At 39.0% G+C, this 24,293-nt stretch overlaps 1 protein-coding gene across 1 annotated transcript in view; it reads right to left on the bottom strand.

Annotated features, from left to right (window-relative positions):
* LOC135219775 (choline-phosphate cytidylyltransferase A-like) overlaps positions 1–24,293 on the bottom strand; it is a 327,433-nt gene that overhangs the window by 19,698 nt on the left and 283,442 nt on the right. The gene's annotated exons all lie outside the window — the stretch shown is intronic.

Genomic DNA, 24,293 nt, shown 5'->3' with positions numbered 1-24,293 from the left:
TATCTATTATCTAGGGTAAATGTACTAACACATACCAGAGAATAAATAAAATAAGAAAAGGTCAGTATAACTGACTCGCTCACCCTCCAGGAGGGTGTCGGTATGAACACTAGGCGAGTGAGACCACTACCACGAGCCAAATGCCAATAGAAATCTCCCACTACAAAAACCCTCCAAGAGGGGACCGCCCACAGAGTGAGCAGCTCGTACTACTACTACTCCATCCCATGCTGCCGACTGCTGCGCCTCTGGTGGCCATCCTGAAGTTAGCAGACAATCTTGGGCGAAGGGAGGGTGGTAGGGTGGGATTTCGCTGGCGACACGAGCCAATCGCCCAGAAATAGATTTTGTCCTTACGTCAAAATCCCTTTTATGGGCTCAGCTCGTGTCGCTGCGCGAAACGCGTACCAGAGAAATAGCACAAGATTGTAAACAAAAGTAATAAAATAATCAGAATAGGTCTCAAATAAAAGATAAAATAAATATAAGGGAATATAATTGCTAAAAAGATACATATACACAGTGATATAAAATTAGAAATATGCTTAAATTACGCTTAATTCTAATCATGTTTCTTAACATAAGGGTAATTTACATATATACAGGTAAAATGGCTTACATGTATAAAATGACTATCTGTGTAAAGGCATGTATCAAAAAAATATAATAGCAATTAATATAATCGGATAAACAAAACAATCAACAATGATAATATATAAAGGAATGTATATGACTTAATATACAAAACCCGTAACCATTATAATACGATGTATCCCCTAGCATAAAAATAGGGGGTAACATCCATGAGATCAATGTTTATAATCATCTGTGAGTGTCCCTAGCAAAAACAATAAGGGGCATCCACTACACCATCATAAAAGCAGCTAAGACACAAGGTGAATGCAAACGAACAAGGCAGGAATAGACGAACTGTTGGGTGAGGCAGGTAGAAAGGGGAGGACTGAATCTTCTACTACAAATTAGCTAGAGTTTCAGGGAAAACTATGTTACCCGCTGCTACTGCTGGGAGGAAATTTCAGAGCTTCCAAGGACTTAAGGTAGTGGACGTTGAAAAAAAAAAACACTGTCAGCGATTTCCATCCGGTATACTTTTTTCAACTCATCGAAGTTCATATGTTGAAAATAATTATTGAGGTGGCTACTGCCCTGACGTCATGTGCTTTCGGAAAAGAGTCAGGATTGGCTTGCTTAATAAAGTACAGGATTTGTTGCCTGATGCCTTTAATGGATAAAGTTCCACCTTTTTCCCTCTTAAAGAGGGGACCCGATGAGGATGAGGAGGTCCTGGACAGAAAGGCTCTTAAGGTTGAAACTGGGCAAAGGGATACATCTTGTGGAAGGGGTAGTACCTTCCAAGGTTCCCACCTCATCAAAGGATCTTCATTCTTTGCTAAAAAGCTACGTTCCGGAGAAAGTAGGACTTCCCTGTGGGAAGGAATTGAATATGATCCGGATCCCTGGATAAAGCCGACAGTTCTGAAATTCTTGCTCCTGAAAGCTAAGCTTAATAAAAATAGTGTTTTTCTTAAGAGCATTATAAACGAGCATGTGTCATTATCGGTTTCCGAAGCCAGTTTTTAGAACATCGTTTAAGAAACCATGAAACTGACGTAGGCCTTACAGAAGGCCTAAGTCTAGCACATGCCTTAGGAATAGACGAGAAAGTAGGAATCCGTCAAGTCTATGTTGAATCCAAATTGAAATATCTTTTTCAAAGCTGACTTGTTTGTCGTAATCGTGCTAGCTGCTAAACCTTTTTCAAATAAGGATCTGAAAATGAAAAAAGGATATAGCTGAATTAACTGTCATGATTCTAATATCTGATTCTCTCAGGAAGATTGCTAACTTTTTGACAGCAGCATCATACTGTCTCAAAGTTGAATCCCTTTTATCGGATTCCAAGAAGAGAATATTCTGAGGGTCAATATTCGCATCTCTTTTTGCCGCAAACTTCATGAAGTCCATAAAGTTAGGGTTTTGAGAATCCCTGAGGAAGCGAACACAGTCTTTTCGTTTGTACTGACTGGGAGAGCCTGGGACTGGGGATCCGAAGAGGACGAAGGCCCAGCTCCAAAATTAGAGGATACCAGTTGCTCTTCGGCAGTCTGGGGCTACTAGAGCCACTTGACCCTTGAATGTCCTGAGTTTGTTTAATACTTTCATGAGAAGATTCACTGGAGGGAAGACATAAATCTTCTTCCAGTTGTTCCAGGTCTAGAGCCAGGGGCGTCCGTGGCATAGGCCAGAGGGTCCAGGTTGGGGGCTACATAACACGGTAGTTTGTGGTTCGCTTGAGATGCGAAGAGATCCACCTGTAGCCCTGGAACTCTTTGAATGGATCCATTGGAACGAACTGTTGTCCAGTGACCATTCCGATCTAGGGGTATGATCGGGAATAGGGCGTCTGCTATGACGTTTCTCACTCCAGCTATGTGAGTGGAGGAAAGATGCCAACTGAACGTGTCCCTGCAGGAGAAGATGGCTATCATGACATGATTTAGATGACGTGACTTGGAGCCGCCTCTGTTTATACAATGGTACTACCCCCACTGCGCTGTCCAGGACTAGCTTTATGTGGGGTGAGTACTTTGGTGGGCGCAACCTTTTTAGAGTCAAGAACACTGCCATTGCCTCCAGTACGTTTATATGGAACTGACGGAACAGAGGTGACCAAGTCCCTTGAACCTTTTTGACCTGGGAATACCCTCCCCAGCCGCTTAAGGACGCGTCTGTGTGGATGGTGATCCCTGGTGGATGGGAACTGTAAGGGGTACTGAACACTGACAAATTCTTGACTTTCGCCCACGGCCGAAGTAGATTCTTTAGAATCAGAGGAACTGAGGATAGTTTGTTCCCTGGGACCTGACATTTGCTCGGCGAGCGCCAGATTCTGGTTAGGTCTTTCAGTTTGGCTTTCATTAAGACGTTCGTCACTGATGCAAACTGGAGAGAACCCAGGATCCTTTCCTGAGCTCTCCTTGACGCTAGTTTGTGACTTAGAAATTGCTTGACTGACTTCGCTATCTTTCTTTCCTTTTGGTTGATGGAATCGACGAGTGTGGGAGGATAGATTCCATTGAATGCCCAGCCACTGAAAGTTTGACTCTGGAGTGAGTCTTGATTTGGTCCTGTTTATCTTGAAGCCTAGATATTCCAGGAACTGAATTACTTTGTGTAGCTCTGTTGCATTCCTCGACTGTTGGGGCCCAGATCAACCAATCGTCGAGATACGCTACTACCATAATCCCTTGTGACCTGAGTTGTTGCACTACCACTTCCGCTGGCTTCGTGAACACTCTGGGTGCCACCATTGAGTCCGAAGGGAACTACCTTGAAGGAGAATGTCTGGTCTCCTATCTTGAAACCCACAGATACGGACGGAAGGTGTCTTGCAATAGGGATATGATAGTAGGCGTCTGTAAGATCGATAGAGGTGGTGACGGCCCCACGGGGAAGTAAGGTCCGCACCTGTGAGATCGTGAGCATCTTGAACTTGTCGCAGCGGGATGGCTAAGTTTTAAGCGGGACAAGTCTAAGATTACCCTTCTTTTTTGTGAGCTTTCGTTTGGCACGCTGAACAAGCGACTTTGAAATTTTAATCTCTTGACTCTCGCTATAGCTCCTTTCTGAAGGAGGTCCTCCGCGTACTCTGTCAATTCTTTGGAAGGAAGTTGACGGAAAGGTCTGGCTGGAGGTGGGTTCGTCAACCAGCTCCAACCCAGACCTTTTGACACTATGCTCTGAGCCCATTCGCTGAAGTTCCACCGGTGGCGAAAAGTGAAACAGCCTCCCTCCTACCTGAAGTTCTTCATTGGTTCTGGTAACCGCCTCGGCCTCCTCTTGAAGTGCTTTTTACCTATTAAAGGGGGCCCGGGGGCCTCCGATCCTCTCCACGAAAGGAACGCTTACCTCTGCCTCCCTTATCCCGAGCGGTCATACTTCTGTGAAGCTTGACTCTCGAAGGCTTGATTGTAAGCTGGAGAGATGGCGTAAGAGGTGGAGGGCTGAGGCTGAGGGGATATCACATAAATTGGCTGTGATTGACCTTTAGAAGTGGAAGGTTTGGGCTGCCTGCAACTAATGGCACCGCTGGAACTTGCTGAGGAAGCGTGGTTGCTTTTTTCTGGTAAGGTTTGGAAACGCCTGGGTTTCCTCTGACCCTTACCATTTAGCTGTCAGGTCTTGCTCCTCTTAGCCGTAAGGCCCCAACGGTCCTTAAGGCTCTGGTTCAACCTCGTAGCCTCTGACTGGACTTCCTTTACCATAGCTTCTGGGAAGAGATCTGCTCCCCATATGTTAGACGAGAGTAACCTATTCGGCTCATGCCGAATGGTTGCCTCTTGTAGGACATGCTTCCTACAATTCGTTCTAGCAGTGGCAAACTCAAACATATCTGACTGTACCAGTTTGAGTCAGGGATTTTGGTCATGAGCTTAAAAATCGGTTTCTGATCCATAGGCCATGGTTGCTACCTCAGTCATAGCCATAGAGTTGATTGATCTGGCTAGTCGCGATTTTGCGTCAAATTCAGCCTGAATAAGGCTATCTGGGAGCCTGGGTAGCTTTTCACCAAACTGCTCCATAGCACAGTCCGGTTTGAGTTTGCCAGCTGAGAATGTGTTCGGCAAGTCTTCCCACAATTCTCCAACTGAGGGGAGTAACGGAGATGTGGGATCTGCTTCCTTCAACTGAGGTATGGGTTCCCCCTTCTGGGCCGCTGGGATGGTCGACCTCGCGATCTTGGTCAGGAACGGGAAGCGGTGGGGTACTCTCATCCATTGTGAAAATGGTAAAGGGACTCTTAAAAGGTTGTATCTTGGTATTAGAACAATCCATGTCCTCTAAAACACCTGAGCCATTCTCTCTGAGCCTGGTCTCGTGAATAGAGGACTGTCTCCTTTGGTACCCTATCGTCCCGAACCATGGCCGAAGGTGTGAGCCTTGCGTAGCCTATGAACGGAGGCTGGAGGTCTTCCGGGTAGAACTCGAAGTCCTCTATTCTTCGAGTCCCAAAGAAAATTCCGGTATAGAGATGAGACCGTCCTGGAAGGGGGCGTATGACGCTACTCTCCATGGGTTGTTCATAGAGAACGGATGGTAGTGAGGTCATACGGAGGAAGCTGAGTTCCACTTGTGTTGGAAAGTGGAGGAGAGGCTAGAGGGAGTTCTCTCAGCCCACCGGCTATAATGGAGTCTTGGGAAGTAATCCTATCCGACAAACGAGAGAACATTTGTTCCATGCTACTCTTTTAGGGACCCCCAAAAACCAGGTCGCCCACCTGTTGCAACAGGCCAGCATTGGAGTCAAAGGGCCGCGGAGCTGCTGCGGAGGTGGAGGGGAGGCTCTGAATCGGAACCAAGGGTAGCGGAACTGGTGACTCTGCCGGAGTGCGAGATCTCTCTCTGGAGGATTTACTCCTCGAGGACTTAGAGCCGGAGCTAGAAAAAAAGCTTTAGACCTGTTCCTGCTGCTCCGGGATTCGCAGCCGGAGACTTACGGGAGGAGGATGAAGCCGAGGTCGTCTTCTTAGACGACAATGACGTCTTAGTCAAGGTCATCACTTTACCCTTGACCTTAGGTCTAACAAAACCGAAGCGTCAGGGGGGGAGGGGAGGGGAAGTATAATTCATCACCCCGTAAAAAGCCTTGGAAAGGATGGGGGGGAGGGTTTGCAGGAGTAGGGAAGAAACAGTTTACGCCCCAAGGTTTGACTTTTCCCGGGGGTGGGTGTCCACCTTACCTACCTCGACCAACAGGTCGTCTACACCTACCATAGGTTCAACATTAATATCTAGAGTCGCGACGTCCGTGGAGATATCCTGGTCTTGATCAGTTAATGAGGCAGCCAGCTGTTGTTGGATGAAGGCGATAGTCGGGGCCGCCTCTACCGGGTCGACGTATCCTGTCGCCTTGCCTCCTGGGTAAGATTAATACCGCCAACCGTTCTCCAGGATGTAGGCATACCCTTGGCGGCGTTCTTCCCAAAACCGCCGACCCAGGCCCGCAGGGTAGCCAGTGCGGTATCCCTTACTGCCGGCGCCCTGGAAGAGAGGGCGTATTAGATAAGAATCACTTTAAAACTAAAACTTAAAGATAACTTAAACTAGATGCCTTAAGTTAAAGTGAATGTTGAAAACTTAAGCACTAAAATAGAAGCGGAGCAGCTACTGGAGATGGAATACTTACCCCCTTCCAAAAAGCTGGCTCACCAGATCGTAACATATGGTACACGTCTTCATGGTACCAGACCTGGATGTCCCCGTGCGGAGTCGCGCATGGAGCATGGGACCGGCAAAACTTCGTGTCCACATGGGTCCTGAAGTGTGGCGGCGCATCCCGGATGCTCACAGATGGTGGCCTGTAAGTGGGAAGACACATGAGTATCTTAAAGAGTATCACTTACAGACTAAAAGGGGGGGGGGCACAGAAAGAAACTCCCGTTTGCATGCCGGAGCTCGGAAAAAATTTGGGCATAACCCCTCCCTGCATCGCCTGAATAGGCTATAATCCCGGAGAGATCCGGTAAGACATGTAAGGGAGGGGGGGGATGGTTTAAGGTACTTAAGATAAACTTATAGTTAATCTAAAACACTTAAACCTAAACACAAACGAACCGGACCAAGTCCAGTGCGTAGCGGAGTGTAGTAACTCAGCAATACGGTAAGGTTAGCAGTGACCCACTGTATGTTCCGGTCCACTCTACTGGGTGGGCTAACATCTTTCCGCTGGATACCAGGACTCCGGTCAGGAAGGAGCCCTAGTAAGGTGGGAAAGGGCGAGAAGACATACAGGCTCGAGCTAGCACGGAGCGACAAGGTAGCAACGGAGGGGGGGAAAAGGCCAGTACCCCCCCCACTACGTACCACCCGGCCGGACCGAGAAGCCGGAGAGGTCGAGACCAGTCTGGTCTGGCCCGACTCCCTAGCCCCTCCGCCTGAGGGGAGAGAGGGAGGCAGGCTCGGGTATGAGGAGCGAAGCATGGGCAGACCGACCCACCCCGCCCGACTCTATGGGAGAGCGGGAGGGGGGGGGGGAAGGGTGACTGGGCAGGCGTCTGGCTGTCTCGTGATCACGTAGTGACCACGAGGCGGTAAGACAAAATAAGCAACTAAGCCTAGGACAAACCAATGATCAGAGAGATGCTATCGGGAAGCAACTGAACTGAAAAAGCGTAGCATATAGGCCCACTGGGGCCAAAACCAACTGATCAGAGAGATGCTATAGGGAAGCAAACCGAACTGATGAGCGGTAGTATAGGCTCAATGAGCCAGGACCTAGGCTAAGCCAGACGCTAACTAACCTAACTATAACAAAATACATAGTATAAATTAAATAAAAAAAAAAAATGAAAGAAAGAAAGCAATATAGCAGGAGAAAAAATCCAGGAGTGTACGACTAACCCGAAGGCAAGTCTACCACTCAAAGCTAGTCAGAGGCCGATACTAAGAGCCGGGACTAGGGTCTGGATAGAAGAAGCCTACATAAGGTAAAAGACATGCATGCATAACAAAGAAACCTGAAGTAGGAACAGAATACCTTAAGTTAAAGCGGATAATAATATAGAGCGTACATAAATAAGGGGATGTGTTCTAGGTATGGGAGACCAAGAACGAACCCACCACGAGGCAGAACCATGCTGCCATGCTTCCGACCCCAGAGTTCGTATTTATACCTAAAAAACGGCAAATACTGTCCCAGGGCCGAAAAAACCAACTAACCATAAATACTGAGTACTTAACTTAGCTGCTGCGATAGCTGCACGCTCCATTATAGATAAATCCAATGAAAGGGCACAAAAAACACAGAGAGAAAAATATCACGTGTGACTCGTGTGCGCTAACTGAAAAGGATGGCCACCAGAGGACGCAGCAGTCGGCAGCATGGGATGGAGTAGTAGTAGTACGAGCTGCTCACTCTGTGGGTCGGCTTCCCCTCTTGGAGGGTTTTTGTAGTGGGAGATTTCTATTGGCATTTGGCTCGTGGTAGTGGTCTCACTCGCCTAGTGTTCATACCGACACCCTCCTGGAGGGTGAGCGAGTCAGTTATACTGACCTTTTTCTTTATTTTATTTATTCTCTGTATGTGTTAGTACATTTACCCTAGAAATAATAGATTAAAGGATATTTCGCGCAGCGACACGAGCTGAGCCCAGAAAAAAAAAAAAAAAGATTATTCAATTACTGCTTTTTCCAAGTCTGAGTTCACTAGGGTTCCTCCATTGTCTCTTAAGGGGACCTATGCTATTTTTTTATCGGCTTCCTACTATTAACATGAGCAAATAATTCTTTTGGGTTTTCATTACAAAACTAATGCAAACTCTCTTCTCCTCTTAGCCTCAGAGAGAGAGAGAGAGAGAGAGAGAGAGAGAGAGAGACATTACATAAAAATTAATTATATCATTGACTGATTACAATTTCATATTATTATATATTATAGTTATTAATTGTTAATTATTATTTATTTGAAAATATTTAATAACACATAAGTGTACCATAAAAATTCTCTCATCTCAGAGATAGAGAGGTTTCTTGACATTTGTGACAGCTTCTACCTCACCCGTCTCCCCAATTCTCTATGCTGAAAGACTGGGATTTCCTTCATTCTTACATATTTTTACATTATATATGATTTTGTAATTATATTATTTATTTCTTATTTGTAGTAAACTTTATTTTTATCAAACAAAAAAACACATTTTAGTAAGAGAGAGAGAGAGAGAGAGAGAGAATTATAATTTTTATATTAATATCACTTAATTCTTATTAAAATTGATACAGTTTTAATGAATATCAATATTTGAAAATTTAGTGAATATTTTATTGACGGAAAAACCCATGAATAAGCGAGTCCTCCCATGAATAATTTTCAGATAGGTTCCACAGAAAAATCTGTGAATGGGTGAGTCCACAAATCTGTAAAATTCAATTATGGGGCATCCACTGTAAACAGCAAGTACCTAAATGTTTGTAGAGCTTACTGAAAATTTAAAACAAAGAATTTTATGGCATCTACACTACTATTTCCTGATGATAAATAGGTCCTCCGAACTTAGTGTATATAGCCATACCTTGCACATGTGGAATGTTACAATGATAAATAAAAACAGGGCAGTCAAACCCAGGGATGAACAATGGAACCTTTGACTTGTTACTAATTACAAGAGTCTCGGATAAAACCAGTCTAAAAAAAAATGCAGCACCCTTAAGAGCTGGTCTAAAAAAGCATATGCAGCACCCCAGGCCGGGGAAAACTTTGAGGTCATCCAATTTATGAAAGAAGCACATCAGAGGAAAGAAGATGATATTCAAATGTTCATGGTGTAAGAAAATTTTTTTTTTTTAAAATTCTCCTTACCTTCTACAAGAAGTTGAAGAAGGACTATTTACAACCCCATGGGAGGAGGAGAAACACAACATGCTGCTTGATGTCAAGATCACAACTAACTCATGAGCCGCCTACTTCGTTGATCTGAGCCAGTGTAAAAGTTGTCATTCTTGAATTTATGGGCTATAGAAGTAATGAAGCCTATTTCCCTTCCAATTCCCCTAAATTGATGGAGTGTAATATTAATGCTCACTATGAGTGAATCTGCTCAACCACCCAAAACCTGTTTTTTTGTTACTCATATGAGGCTATCCATCCATTAAGGGTTAAGCCCCAAATATTTAAGTAAAGTACTTTGCAATTTTTCTTACTGTAATGAGTAGCAGCCAGGGTTGAGTTCAGTGTCTTTTGAAAGTATTAAAGTTAACAACATAAAATAAGTATAAAAACTAATAGATTCATAATACTATCAGTAACATTGTAAAAATCAACAGAACAAAAAACAACAAAACCATCAGCAACGACAGTAGAGGCAGTCCCTGGTTATCGGTGCTCTAGCATAGTAAATCAGTGATTTTCAGCACAGAAATGCACAGATTTCCTATTATTGGTGCTAATAATAGAGTACAGGTGCCAATACATACCTAACAGAAGCACTGCCGATAAGTTTTTCGCTTATCAACGAGCCATCGGAATGGAACCCCTATCACTGTATGTTATTGAAAAAAAATGCTGGAAGCAACTTGTACAAGTGGGGCTGGCATACCTTGTAAGGCAAAGGAAATCCATTAGGTTTGCCACAACAACTTGGAAGGACAGTCAGAATGGATTTAGAGATAAAACACTCAGAAGGAAAAAGATTCGGTAAAGACGAAGGCACTTTCCTGGTAATCTGCCAAGCAGCTTTTCCTTTCTCACACTTCGAAAAAACAGGAAAGTGAATGAAAAAGATATAATTGCCTGATTGTACCTCCAGGCAAGAGAATTCAAACCCAAGACCATGGAAGACCACGGTACAATGGCTATGGCACAGTCCAAGTTTGGAGAACAAGGTTTGCATTCAAAGTAGACCTCCTTAGAAGGGTTGCCTGCCACAGGTAAAGACTCCCTTTTACCGTAAGTGAATGTTGCAAAGAAAATCCACATTAACCACTACTTAGAGCCTGGATGGTGCCTTGGGCATTGTCTGGCCTCCTGTGCCTGGATGAAAAAAGAGAGAAATAATCATAGGTTTGGATGGAGTTGAAGGAAAAGTGCTCTTCAGAGAAAGGAAAAGGAGAAGAGCAACAGAAGTCACTACAAGGTATGAAAGATCTCAGGGATTGCCTGGTAGCTCTGTTAGTGGACAGAATCTAGCCTGTTATTGAGATCTTTTAAGACACTAGAAGGAGAGGTGTTATTCTGTGATGTCAGCAGTCTGAAGTTTTTTAATTGGCTGGAGAGAAGAAATTGGACAAGACCAATAGAGCTTATTTTAGCTTTAACACATTAGTTTGCCATGAGGATACCTTAATCAGATGGAAAGATGGAAGAATGTGTGCTTTGCTTGATCCTGGGATATCTTAGAGGAAAGAGATGACATGTGCTGAATATTCCAGCTAATTCTTCTTTCTCGGCCTTCCTCAACAGCCTGGTTGAGGAGAAAAAGGACTTGACACCTAAGATTTCTTCACCTGTGGTTTCAGCTATGGCTGCTTTGTTGCAGTGGGTTCTCCAGTGGTATATGCTCCAGTAAGAGATACTTTATACTTTGGTTGTTTTTGACTTGATCACCCCTTTGGTGCTCAAGCCAAGCAGGACTAGTGGGAGGAAGGACAGAAGCATGCTTGGTACTGCTCTTTGCTGTGTTCCTTCTTGTTTCGTTACCCTTTCCCTGGACTTTCATCCATAGTATAGGCAGAAGAAGGGGAAGATTAAGGCCTTGGCATAAGAAGTTCAGGTGGACTCCACTCACACATTGTTCCTTTTTGGAGGGGAGCGGAAGGCTAGCCATTGGGCACTAGTGAGTGACCATCATACCTCTGGCAGGGCCATTGTGGCTGTGCCTTCCCACTTTGATATGAGATCTATTCCTGCCTTGTCATACCGTAAACTCTTGGTTTCTCATATGGATAAAGCTGTGCATCTAATTTACTTTGCTTACCCTCGGCTGGATGATCAGGGGCAGGCAGTTGTAGGAGACAACCCTTCTTCCCTTGCCTTAGTCTTTCTGTGGCTTCTCTCCAAATTGTCTTATGGTTCGAGTTATGCTTTAAACACATTTATGGAATTTGCCATGACAGACAGCTTACATCATAACCTTTCTTGCACACCAGAATGTCGACCAGTGGGCAAACCTTGTCCTTCAAAGAAGCATAATTGCATCTCTCTTTTGCAGGTTTAGATCTCTCTCCGAGAGTAGCCTCTCACTAAGAAAAACAGTTTGGTGGTTCATTAGCAAGCTTTCTTGAAGAGTAGTATGGAAGCAATGGTTGAAGTTAGGAGATCAGATTCTCAAGGCTCCCATATCAGCCATGCTGCATTCAAACCTACAGGTTCAAGGCGTCTGCTGCTAAACCTAAGGGTTCAGCAAAGCCTTCAATGTCTAAGATGATGATGAATCCTGCACTTCTAAAGCCCAGCCAGGAAACCCCAGTCATCTTTCTCCAAGAAAGGTTGGAAGACTTAAATCCCTTCTGTCTACCTCTCTCAGCTGCTGCAGGAAGGGGAGGAGATGGGATGGAGATGAGAGTGGGTTGCTTAGGGTGGCAATCCCCTTCCTCCATTTCCATGAGTAGGGGATTGACTCTCTTTATTAAGCCATAAAGCAAGAGCAGGGAGGGGAGCCTTGGTAGTACCAATCTTTAGGGACTGATACAGGCTTCCATTCAAGGACCTTTGTTTTTTCCTCACAAACACATGGAACATGTTCCAGTTTCATGCTTTGGATTCACAGGTGTGTCTGGCCCCTATTGACAGAGACTGAAGTCATGATTAAAGGCACTGTGAGTCTTAGTTTAACAAAACTATTAAGTATTATGATAAATCTTGACAGAGAAAGAGGCAAAGGCCTAATGCCTTTTCTTTTTAGGTTTTAAAATTATTTTATTTTAAAACAAATTAATCTTTGGTAATTTTAATAACCTTTTCTCAGTGATAATTAGTTTTTAAGTTTTTTGTCATGACAGTGTACAATATAATTTCTTGATTTTATTGACTTTTTTTTATAGAAATGTTTCACAATTTGTTTTTTTTAGCTTATGGAACTTAATAAGGAAACAATAATTTGTTCTTGAACTTTAGGTACAAAAATGATTTGGTAAGCGCTACCTATATGCTTTTTCTTGATTTTTTTATCACCTGTGCTGTTATCTATATCTGTGCTAATTTTGGGTACTTCACCATTTATTACCAAATGATAATACAAACGTTGATCGGGAGTTTCCTGACATGTTGAAAAGGGGAGGGGAGGGGTTGTTTCTGTGCTGTATCACACTTATTTTATTTGTCAGGATTTTTGAGTTTATTTTCACCCCTTTTTTTACACTACTGTAAGGTTCATCTGGAAGGAAGTTGATTCTTGAATAATAATTAGTTGTTACATAAAAGTAACTGACCTCTCATAAGAAGAAAACCAGCAACAGACAAATGGCCTTTGGTTTTAAATATCCTTCACAAAAAGGAAAGAAAAGCATGGGCAGTCCCTGGTTATCGGCGACCCTGCTTTATGGGGCTTGTCTAGCAATGAAAATCAGCAATTTTCAGCGCTGATTTCTGCTTGTGATGCCAAGAATCAGGTATTGGTACCAATACATACCTAACAAAGGTGCGATAACCAAAAATCAGTTATCAACAATATTTGGTATCATCACGGTGTCTGTATGGAACCCCTGCTGATAACTGGTGACTGCCTTACTTTGAAACCAGTGAGTCACATTTTCAAACGCTTAGGGCTTCCCTGAAGGTTTTGGTTTTATTTAATGGGAAGATAAGGAACTAAGTAGAGTTGAAGAGGGAGCCCAAGGTAGATAAACAAACTATAAAACAGTAAGTAAAGTGCGGAAAATAATGCAGCTCCGTTGAACAATCACGGATGATAGAAAAACCTTTAGAACATTCTACATTGTGTTGTACACTGCATTGTTAGGGTGACCATTTATTTGACTTGCGAAAGGGGGACAAAAAGTATATAGTTAGCCCATGTGCACTTTCACTTATGTTGTCGCTGTAAATTCATCGACTTGCTTATAAGGCGGATGCATTAGCACGCTTATATCTATCGGTCTTTAATGTGACGTTCTATATCATATTTTCCACCATTCGGTATCGAAAAAGGTGATGTATACACTTTATGCATTTGACATCACTTTCACCTTTTTCTTTTCTTTATGAAAGAATATTCTTGTTCTAAACCTTTGTTTGAAAGTAGCTTTCCTTTTGGTTGACATGATTACCGTTAATATACATACTAATATGTACTACATTGTATGTCAAGGGCTGGTGTGTGTACTAGCCGGGGCAATACATTATCAACACAGACATGGACAATTGTAGGATCAGTTGTTCACTGTATCATGCGTGTACAGAATCACATTAGTTCCCTTCTTCCATTTTTAATTTTTTTTAAAGAAAACGAACCATCATGCTGTGTATGGGTCAGTGTGGGAAATCATACAGATTTGTTAAAAGAACACAAAAATCAGCAATTTATATAACTAAATACATATGCAATGGCAGAGGAGGACAAATGCGGGACTTAAGGTTGAAAGGGAGACATTAGGGCGTCCCCCCAAGACCCACCCAATTTTTGTGGGGGGATAAAGAGCAAACAGGAAAAATTTGGAACTGTCCCCCTCCCCCAAAGGGGACGTAAGGGGTCACCCCTATGCAATTGTAGGTGTTACTCCCTACAGAGGGGACAGATTGCAAGGTTTAAAAAACATCCAGGATCCAGTGCTATGCAAGTCTCAAGACTGCTGAAGTCAGCTTAGATGTTTTTAACAACTTTCCAGAGATCATTGGTATGTATGTTACAGTAACCAAAATTGTCTTCTCATTTATATTTTGGGGAATGGTAGCACTATTTTCACATTTAAGAGGAGGAGGGATATTACTTGAAAAATGTGTTACAGAAAACATGAGGATTAGTGTTGAAACAGTAATATTGACCTAGAACCATCTGAAACTTTATAGAAAAAGTCTTGCCATAGTTTTTCCAAACTATAAAAAAAGGAACATTGTAGGCTAAATAGATATGTATGGCTAGTTATATAAAAATCTTTACAAACTAAATTGCAATTGAAATTCAGGCAAGTATGTTAAGTTGAATGAAGGAGTGCTAAATCTGTAGATTAAACACAGAAGACTGGATTGGTGAAATGCTGAATCAGAACTATAAAAAAACAAGGGTTTTTTTGTATGATGCTAGTTTGAAAATATTTACTGTTGCGTATTTTGGCACTGAAGTGTATTTATGTTTTAGTACTCCAATATTTGTTTTATCTGATTAAAAACTCCTTAAAGGCTTGTTCATGTTTTACTCTGTTGAGATAAGCTTAGTATTTTAAGATTATAATTATAACTCTCGCTTGACACTTGGTTTATATTGGGCTTACAATTGACAGGAGAAGAAATACAGAACTTCAGAACAAAATTGATGACCTTAAGAAGAAGGGAAGGAGATGATTGAGGACATGGAGGGAAAAGGGGCGCACAGACCTCATTGCCAAATGGGAAGAGAAAAGTAGAGAGTTTATTGATACTTTCCTAATGCTGTTTGGTCGTGATGGTAGGCTTACTCAGTACTGACAGAAAAAAAGGATTCAGTTCTAAGTGCCCTGTCCCCTCCGTCTTCACCTAAGGCCATTAGTCAGTCATCTGAGGACTGTAATAGGTAAGAGCTTTCACAATATTATTTGATATGTAACTTTTAGGCTTATATTATATATATATATATATATATATATATATATATATATATATATATATATTTATTTATTTATTTATTTATACCTACAGGGTGTAACACAAGTTTATGTAAGATATTTTGAGAAATTAAAGAAAAACTCATTCTGAGTAGAAAATGTTTATAATTATATGCATTTTAAGGCTTCATTTTTTCGGTGAGGTGAATTTTAGAAATAGCCGTTATCATTAAATGGCTATGGGGAGGGGGAAAGGGGGGGGGGGGGAAGGAGCTGATCACTTCACTGGGTTATTCGCAACCCCACTTTTTCAGCAAGAGCATGTTTGTGTTAGTACAATGTCAGATTCCCTATTCATTTTGTGAGCAAGAAAGTGGAGACAATGCCTCACAGTTCCAGTAATGTGGAATATGCAGATATTATGTTTATTTATGGGTTTTGCAAAAACAAACTCCACTTTTATAAAAAAAAAGAAAGAAAAAAAAAAAAGGAAATTGGCGATAGGCTGATGCAAATAAATGTTTCCAAATCAAATGTATGCTTTAGATATTGAACAAAGGGGGAAAAACTGCAAGTATAATTGAAACGTTCTCCCTCTCCATCAGTTGTATTCACTGGACTCCAATAAAGAAAAGAAAAGCAACCCAAATGGAATCTCCCCTCCATCAAAGATAGGCCTATTCATTAAGGGGGCGGCCGGCTAATGGCCTTTTCAAGGTCAGGACTTTGATATTCATACCACTTAATAAGGTGACTTGGGACATCTCCAAACCGCATATGATTTTCGCCTCTGACCTTCGGTTTTGTGACGCCAGGGCGATTTATCCCGAAAATAACATTTTTCAAATTCTATCTCCTCCCTTGATATTAATATGAAGACCTGGGATTACTACCATATATAGACCCTGATGTAGACCTCCATCGAATGGAGAGTTTTTTTTTCTAAAAGTCATTTTTTGCTAGATATGAAATTTTTCAATATGGTAAAAAAGTAAAACCTATAAATCAGGAGAAAAAAAATTTATAAAAAAAAAATACGAAACAAAAATTGGAAAAAAAGGGCTCTATCTGATTGTTCTATAATGTCTTTCTGAGTTATTTACCAAATTCCAATGTTATAGCTTTAAAACTAAGTGAGAAGATAGATTTTGAAGGTCAATAAGTATAGTTTTGAGATACGGGCGTTCAAAGTTTTCCTTCGTATTTCTATAAAGACAATGTTAATAAATAATGATTATTATAGAGATGTATATTTCTTTTTTTGTATTAATAACCAAAACTATTTTATTTATCATAATTTAATCATAAATGATGATCCCTTTGCTCATATATCGCAGCCTGGGCACTGCTTGAGGCAAGATGGGGCACTCCTTCCTACGTAACCCCCTCTCTCCCCTTCACTAACTCGGCTTATTACAGCAAATTTTCTTCTTCTGTATGTTAGCGAGATGTTTTCCTTGTATTTTCCTCTTTGGCATGATGAAATTCTTGCCCGAAACAAAGATAAACAAACGTAAAATGGAAGAGAATGTCAAGAGGTGAAACTCGAAGGCGTACTCTTTTTTTTTACAAAGACAATTTAATAAATCATGATTATTATGAATTTCATATTCCATTTTGGGTATTGAAAAACCAAAACTTTGTTATTTATCATAAATGAAGATCTCTTTGCTCAAAGATCGTAGCCTTGGGCATAGTGTGACGTGTGCTGTCAAGCAAGACGGGGGCGTTACTAAGCAACCCTCCCCTCTCTCTTCACTAACTACGCATATATTATGATATTCTGTAATAATACTTGAGTGATTTTTCTTCGTCTGTATGTTAGCGAGATGTTTTCCTTGTCTTTTCCTCATTGGCATGATGAAATTCTTGCCGAAACATACATAAACATACGTAAAAGCGGGCGAATGGCAGAGGTGAAATGGAACGTGTAGACTACTTGAAGTCTGTGATCGCACTAAATCAGGACTGGACTTGGTACCTGAGCCTGAAGTCTCCTTCTCGACTCGGGGAATGTCTACAGATGCCATTTCTCCCCAATTTCTTTGACAATAATTATCAAAATTTACGATAATAGAAGAAATATTTCATTTTCTTGTACGGATCAATGTTTTAGGCTTATTGAGTTACGATAACTAATTACCCTGTAACTACGAAAGTAAGAGGAATTTTGACGAAATATTTCGTATACGTATTCTCAATTGCCATATGAAGCTCCATGAATTTTTTCATGACTTTGCATTTTTCGCCCTATACCACCATATATAGGGGTTCCGGCCGGCCCCCTTAAACACCGATCAAAGATTTAGAATGTATTTTCATAAATCTCATTCTCTCCACCAAAAGTATTCATTATACACCACTCAAAGGGAAAAACATACTTGAGAAAATGCTTTCATCTCTGTCAGACGAAAAAGAATGGAAACTTTTTGGAAAATTAACTATCTTCAGTCTTTACTGAGAAAGGTAGTACATACTATTACTATATTCATGCAGTAATAAAAAAAGATAGAAAAGCTGACTTTGCTCGAAGTGCACTAACCCTTGTTATCATGATTACTGTCAGTATCACACATTCAGCATTGGCCTAGTCCTGACTCTTGATTCAACAATTCCGTGACATTTACACTACTTTCTTGATACGTAATGCTAATCTTTGAAATTAGATAGTACAGTGTAGTCAGTTCACAGGAGATTTACTAATTAAAGGGACCGTAATGTTACATTTTTCAAAACCTGCGAAAAAAGGTCAATTAAAAGACTAGAAATCCAGTTGCCTAATGCACTTCATCAACTGCCTCCCTCCCCTTCCCCCAACCCAATATCCCTGACTACTTAAACATAATGTACGCCATGTTGGCCAAGAGCAGAGTTAAGGAAAACTGATTATTTTTAAATTTTGCCTCACGGATAAAAGAAACCTTAAAATATGTATGGTCATAGAACATTTTCTGCTTAGAATGACCTTTTCTTTCATTTCATGAAATATTTGCATAAACTCAGTGTTACACCTTGTGTGTGTGTTTGTATAATTATATATATATATATATATTATATATATATATATATATATATATATATATATATATATATATATATATATATATATATTTATATATATATATATATATATATATATATATATATATATATATATATATATATATATATATATATATATATATATATATATATTTATATATATATATATATATATATATATATATATATATATATATATATATATATATATATATATATATATATACACATATATATACATATACATATACACATATATATACATATACATATATTCAGGCAGTCCCCGGTTCTTATCGGGGTAGTAATCAGTTCTTAGCAGCTTGCTGATAAGCAGAAACCGCCATTAACTGAAACTAAGCAATTTATGGTGCCAAGAAGCGGAACTCGGGTAGTTATGGTGTTTTTATGGCACTAGACAAGCACCATAAAATAGTATCCCCATTAACTTAGTCTACCAATAACCAGGGACTGCATGTGTATATATTATTTATATATACCTGTATATATAAATTTATCTGTACAGTAGAGACCCGGTTCACGACCGTATTAGAACTTGACATAATCGGATTTCGCCACTATATTTCCAATAAACTTTGTATCTGTTTTCAACCAAAAAACCAGTTTCCGACCCCCGACCATATGATGTTTGTAAACAAAAACTGTTTCCACCAGCCGCCGCTAGTTGGCGTCATTCAGTGCTACCAAATGTAGCATAATTTCATGTTTTTTAGCATAATTGACCCAAGAACTGGAGCCTAGCATAATTTCTTTCACACTTAGGGTTCTAGTACAATTTAAGAATGTATTTTCACTAAAATTTTAGATAAAATGCAGAAAATTCCTCTATTTCATACACAGCTATAGTGAATGTATCTTCATAGTGAAATTGCCTCAAAAGCAGCACTAACAAATGAGTTAATTGCCAAGTTTGAACCCAACTAAGGAATGTTAAATTTTGTGAATATAAATAAATACCCACAGTGGCATGACAAACGACCAGTAAAGTGTTAATAATGTTTTTTCTTCATGAGTAAAGAATTACTTTTTTTTCCTTTTTTAAGTTTTATTTTTTTCAGTAGTTATCAAAATTTTAATTATGTCTGAAGTTATTTTCACACAATTTTCAAGTATTTATTCATTGTGTATGTGATCTGTTAAAGAAAAATAGTGTTTCAGTGGCATGCTAATGATCAAGTAATAAGTACGTATGCTTTTCTTCTTGAGTAGAGAAAGGTTTGTTTGTTTACCTTTTTTTTTAGTTTTAATTTTTCAGTAAATATCAGTAAATAACAAAATGTTATATTTGAAGTAATTTTCACACATTCAAGTATTTATTAATTGTTTATGTGACCTGTTAAAGAAAAATGGTTCTGAGTGGCATGATAATGATGCAGTAATAAGTAAAATTTGTTGTTTTTCTTCACGTTTGTATGTGTGATCTTCACACATTTGTCAAATAGTATAATAGTGATTGCATATCAAATAGTGTACTAGTGATTGCATATGTGATCTATTAAAGAAAAATGGTGTTTTATTACGAGTTTCCTAACATGTAAAGATCATCAAATTATTAGTTATAATATTGTCTGTTCGTCACTTTGTATCATTTCACCTCATATATAAATATTTTAAATTTCCATTACATTGTTGTTTTAGCTCAAATGTATTAGAGAAATGAGATAATGATAGATTAATAGCATAATTCTGGCACAAAATTGCACCATATTTGGCATAAATTCTTGCTTGGACCGAGTAGCATAATTTAGCAAAATGGTTGGTAACACTGGTGATGCCACTCAGCATTGTTTAAAGTCCGCAACTAATGTTTACAAACATTCAAACATGTGTCGTGTCTTGTACACCTTGCGCGCATTTCGTTTGCTTTTTCTGTGGTATCAACTCTATACGCAGTTACCTTTTGATTCATCATGGGTCCCAACATTACTACTTGGCTATATATTAAAACCTTTTGCTATTGTTAATCTCTGAAATAATGGAAAAGTGTTTACATGGCATCTCGCGTTTTCCTTCTTCAAAATGTTTCCATCATTTCCAACTCCAAAATAAACCTTAAGTTTCGTCTTTCCTCTCCTCTGCATGAAAGTGATTAGCGAAAGAAAGATTTAATCAAGCACCCTTGCTTTGATTTTTTTTTTCAAGCGTAGACATATTCTAAAACCATGCTCACACTTGAGGCGCGCGTTTAGTAGCAAAATGCAATCGTATTTGTTGGTTTGGAGTGAAGGAATGTTAGTACTAGGTCAGTGCGTTGGTAGTGCAATTTAAAGCTGTTAAGTTGCGGTGAAGAAGTAGTCATAGCTTATATAGAGAACCACTGCCTATAAGTCGTAGTAATTAAGAAATTAAGAAGAATCTTTTATGTTGTACTGTAATACGTCAATGTTTACGTGTAAGATTTGGTAGTGAAACCAGTTACATACATAATATGTTCGGTTCGGTAGCAACGTAATCTAAGCTTTTTAAGCGTACCGGTAAAGAAGAGTTAGCCTTAGCTTAACTCAGAAGCCGCTACGGTATACATTAATTATAGAAATTAAGTAGATTCTTTTATGTCTACTGTAAAAATACGTCATTGTTTACGTGTGAGATTTGGTAGTGAAACCACTGTCACATACGTAACGTGTGCCGTTCGGTAGCGAACGCAATCTTAATCTTTGTTAAGCTTGCTGGTAAAGACGAGGTTAGCCTTAGCTTAATCAGAGAAGCCGCTATGGTATAGAATAATTATAGAAATTAAGACGATTCTTTTATGTCTACTGTAAAAAGACGTCAATGTTTACGTATGAGGTCTGGTAGTGACACAGTTTACATATGCAAACGCGTGCGCGGTAACGAACGCAATCTGTATGGTTGGTTTATAAGCGTCCTCGTAAAAAAAAAAAAAAAAAAAAAAAAAAAGAGGTTAGCTTGATATTGAACTCAAGAGATGCTGGTACAAAATGGTATAGTAATTAAAGACATTAACCCTCTTACGCCAACTGGACTATTTTCTCGACATTTTTTGTCTCCCGTGCCGAGGACGTATTTTACGTCGACTTACAAAAGTTTTTTTTTAAATTCGCAGAAAAATACTTATAGGCCTATCAGCCAAAAACTTTTGAATCACGACGCCTTGGGGGATGCGGGGAGTTCCAAGGATCAAGGTGTTGTTTTGTTTACAATTGTTACGCAGGCGCAAAAGCGCGAATTTCTTTCTTGCCGCACTAAAAAGTATCTGTGACACATCTCAGGAAATTATTTCGTCACTTTGACATAATTTTTGTACCACTGTAAATTAGCCATTACATGAAGTATTATATATGAAAATGTGCGCATTTTTATGTAAAATACAACAATAAAATACTCATGATTGTAGCTTTTATCAGTTTTGAGATATTTTCATATAAAATAACGATAATTGCCAAAATTTCAACCTTCGGTCAACTTGACTCTACCGAAAATGGTCGAAAAACGCAATTGTAAGCTAAAACTCTATTTTAGTAATATTCAATCATTTACCTTAATTTTGCAACTAATTGGAAGTCTCTAGCACAATATTTCGATTTATGGTGAATTTATGAAAAAACAACAAAAACTATTTTTCTTACGTCCGCGCGGTAACTCTTCCGAAAAAAATCATACATGCGATTGTGGTAATGTTTGCACCATTTTAAAATTAGCCGTTTATATAGTTTTATATATGGAAATGTGTGCAATTTCATGCACAATACAACTAAAAACAACCCATGGTTGTAGCTTTTATAAGTTTTGAAATATTTTCATATAAATAACGATAATTGCCAAAATTTCAACCTTCGTTAAACTTTGACTCTACCGAAATGGTCAAAAAACGCATTTTGGGGGGGGGGGTAAAGCTAAAAGCTTATATTCTAGTAATATTCAAGCATTTACCTTCATTTTGCAACAAATTGGAAGTCTCTAGCACAATATTTCGATTTATGGTGAATTTATGAAAAAAAATAACATTTCTTTACGTCCGCGCGGTAAACTCTTCCGAAAAAATCATACGTGCGAATTGTGGTAACGTTTGCACCATTTTAAATTAGCCGTTACATAAAGTTTTATATATGAAAATGTGCGCAATTTCATGTAGAATACAACAAAAAATAATTGAAGGTTGTAGCTTTTCTCATTTTTGAAATATTTGCATATAAATCACGATAAATAGAAAAAAAAACCACGTTCGGTCAACTTTGACTACCGAAATAGTAGAAAAACGCAATTGTAAGCTAAAGCTCTTATAGTCTAGTAATATTCAGTCATTTATCTTCATCTTGAAACAAATTCAAAGTCTCGAGCAAAATATTTTAGATTTATGGTGAATTTAAAAAAAAATCTTTCCTTCCCTCCGCCGCGCGCGGATTCTCCGCCACAAATCTCCGAAATGCGTACGTACCATTCTTGGAATATTTGCTCCATTTCATATTAGGCATTTCATAGAGTTTTATATATGAAAATGTGCGCAATTTCATGTAGAATAAAACGAAAAATATTTGAAGGTTGTAGCTTTTCTTATTTCCGAAATATAATGCATATAAAAATATAATATAAAAAACATTCGACATTCGGTCAACTTTAACTCGTCAGATATGGTCAAAACTGCAATTGTAAGCTAATACTCTTACAGTATAGTAATATTCAATCATTTGTCTTCATTTTGAAAGAAATTGGAAGTCTCTAGGACAATATTTAGATTTATGGTGAATTTTTGAAAAAAATATGTTTACGTCCGCGCGTTACGAATTCATGCATTATTTTGTGATAATATTTTCTCTGTGTTGCTTTTATCGTTTTACAATGTGTTATATACCAAAATGATCGCAATTTAGTGTACATTACAGAGAAAAAAAAAGTAACTTGTTAACCTTTAACCGTTTTGCGCACAGCGTGATTTGAATAAAATTATATATGAAATTTGGTTTTTGCGCTATCATATATCACATTATTTATATATGATAATGATAATTTTTTTCATTTCTGATGGTTGCATACTAAACTTCAGGCAATGACAAAAAAAGGAGCCAAAAATGAACTCTTAATCTTGAAAACTAAGCGCGCTGTGATTTTTTGAAAAAATATTTTTTCCGCTTCTGCGCTCACTCTGAAACACCTCCGGCACACGGGAGACAATTTTTTTTTTTTACCCGAGCTTTCAGGCGTCCAAGAGGGTTAAGAACGATTCTTTTACTTATACGTACATATATATGTACCATGCAGTACCATAATAATTGTCAAAGTCCAATAAGCTTGAAACCAGCCCTGATATTGGACAATTTGCCGTAAAAGACGCACCTTTTTTATAAGGACATTTATGAAACAATATCGTTAGTATCATAACATTACATTTACTGAAAGATAATTTTCAAGCGATTTTGTATACAGTATTGCAGTCAACTCCGTAAAAGATTTACCATAAATTAATATCGAATGTAAAACATTTCTAGGCTTATAGCGACATATGGTTTTACTACCATAGTCCCGATATAAACCACCAGGGCTGCGCTATGGTTTGTTTACATCCTTAAATGCCGACTTACTGTAGGCAAATTTTTGCAAGGTTTTGATAAATATAAATTGTGTTTAATTTTTTAATAGTTTAGTAATTTACTGTAATAAATCTAGACTTGCTTTTCATCAATTGTTTTTATTACGTTACAACACGTTTTATGCCTACCCACTAACACTACAACTTCTACTTACGATTTACGCTAGGTGCCTTGGACGCGTGGTCAACAATCGGTTGGCCGGCTAGTTTTTCTTTTATGAGGTTAGTATACATTTACAATTATAAATATAACTTGAACAGTTTATTTATTTAACTTTTAACTTTTAAATTTAAGTTGTAATTTACATAATAAATTGTAATTTTAATTTAGACGTGCTTTTCAATGTTTTTATTACGTTAGCAACACGTTTTATGCCTACCCACTACACTACGTTCTACTTACTATTTACCTAGGTAGCCTATGGCGCTTGGT

This window comes from Macrobrachium nipponense, chromosome 1, assembly GCF_015104395.2.
Source record: "Macrobrachium nipponense isolate FS-2020 chromosome 1, ASM1510439v2, whole genome shotgun sequence".
Taxonomy (NCBI): domain Eukaryota; kingdom Metazoa; phylum Arthropoda; class Malacostraca; order Decapoda; family Palaemonidae; genus Macrobrachium; species Macrobrachium nipponense.
The sequence above is the reverse complement of the archived record's forward strand: the minus strand, read 5'-3'. Positions and strand labels throughout refer to the sequence as shown.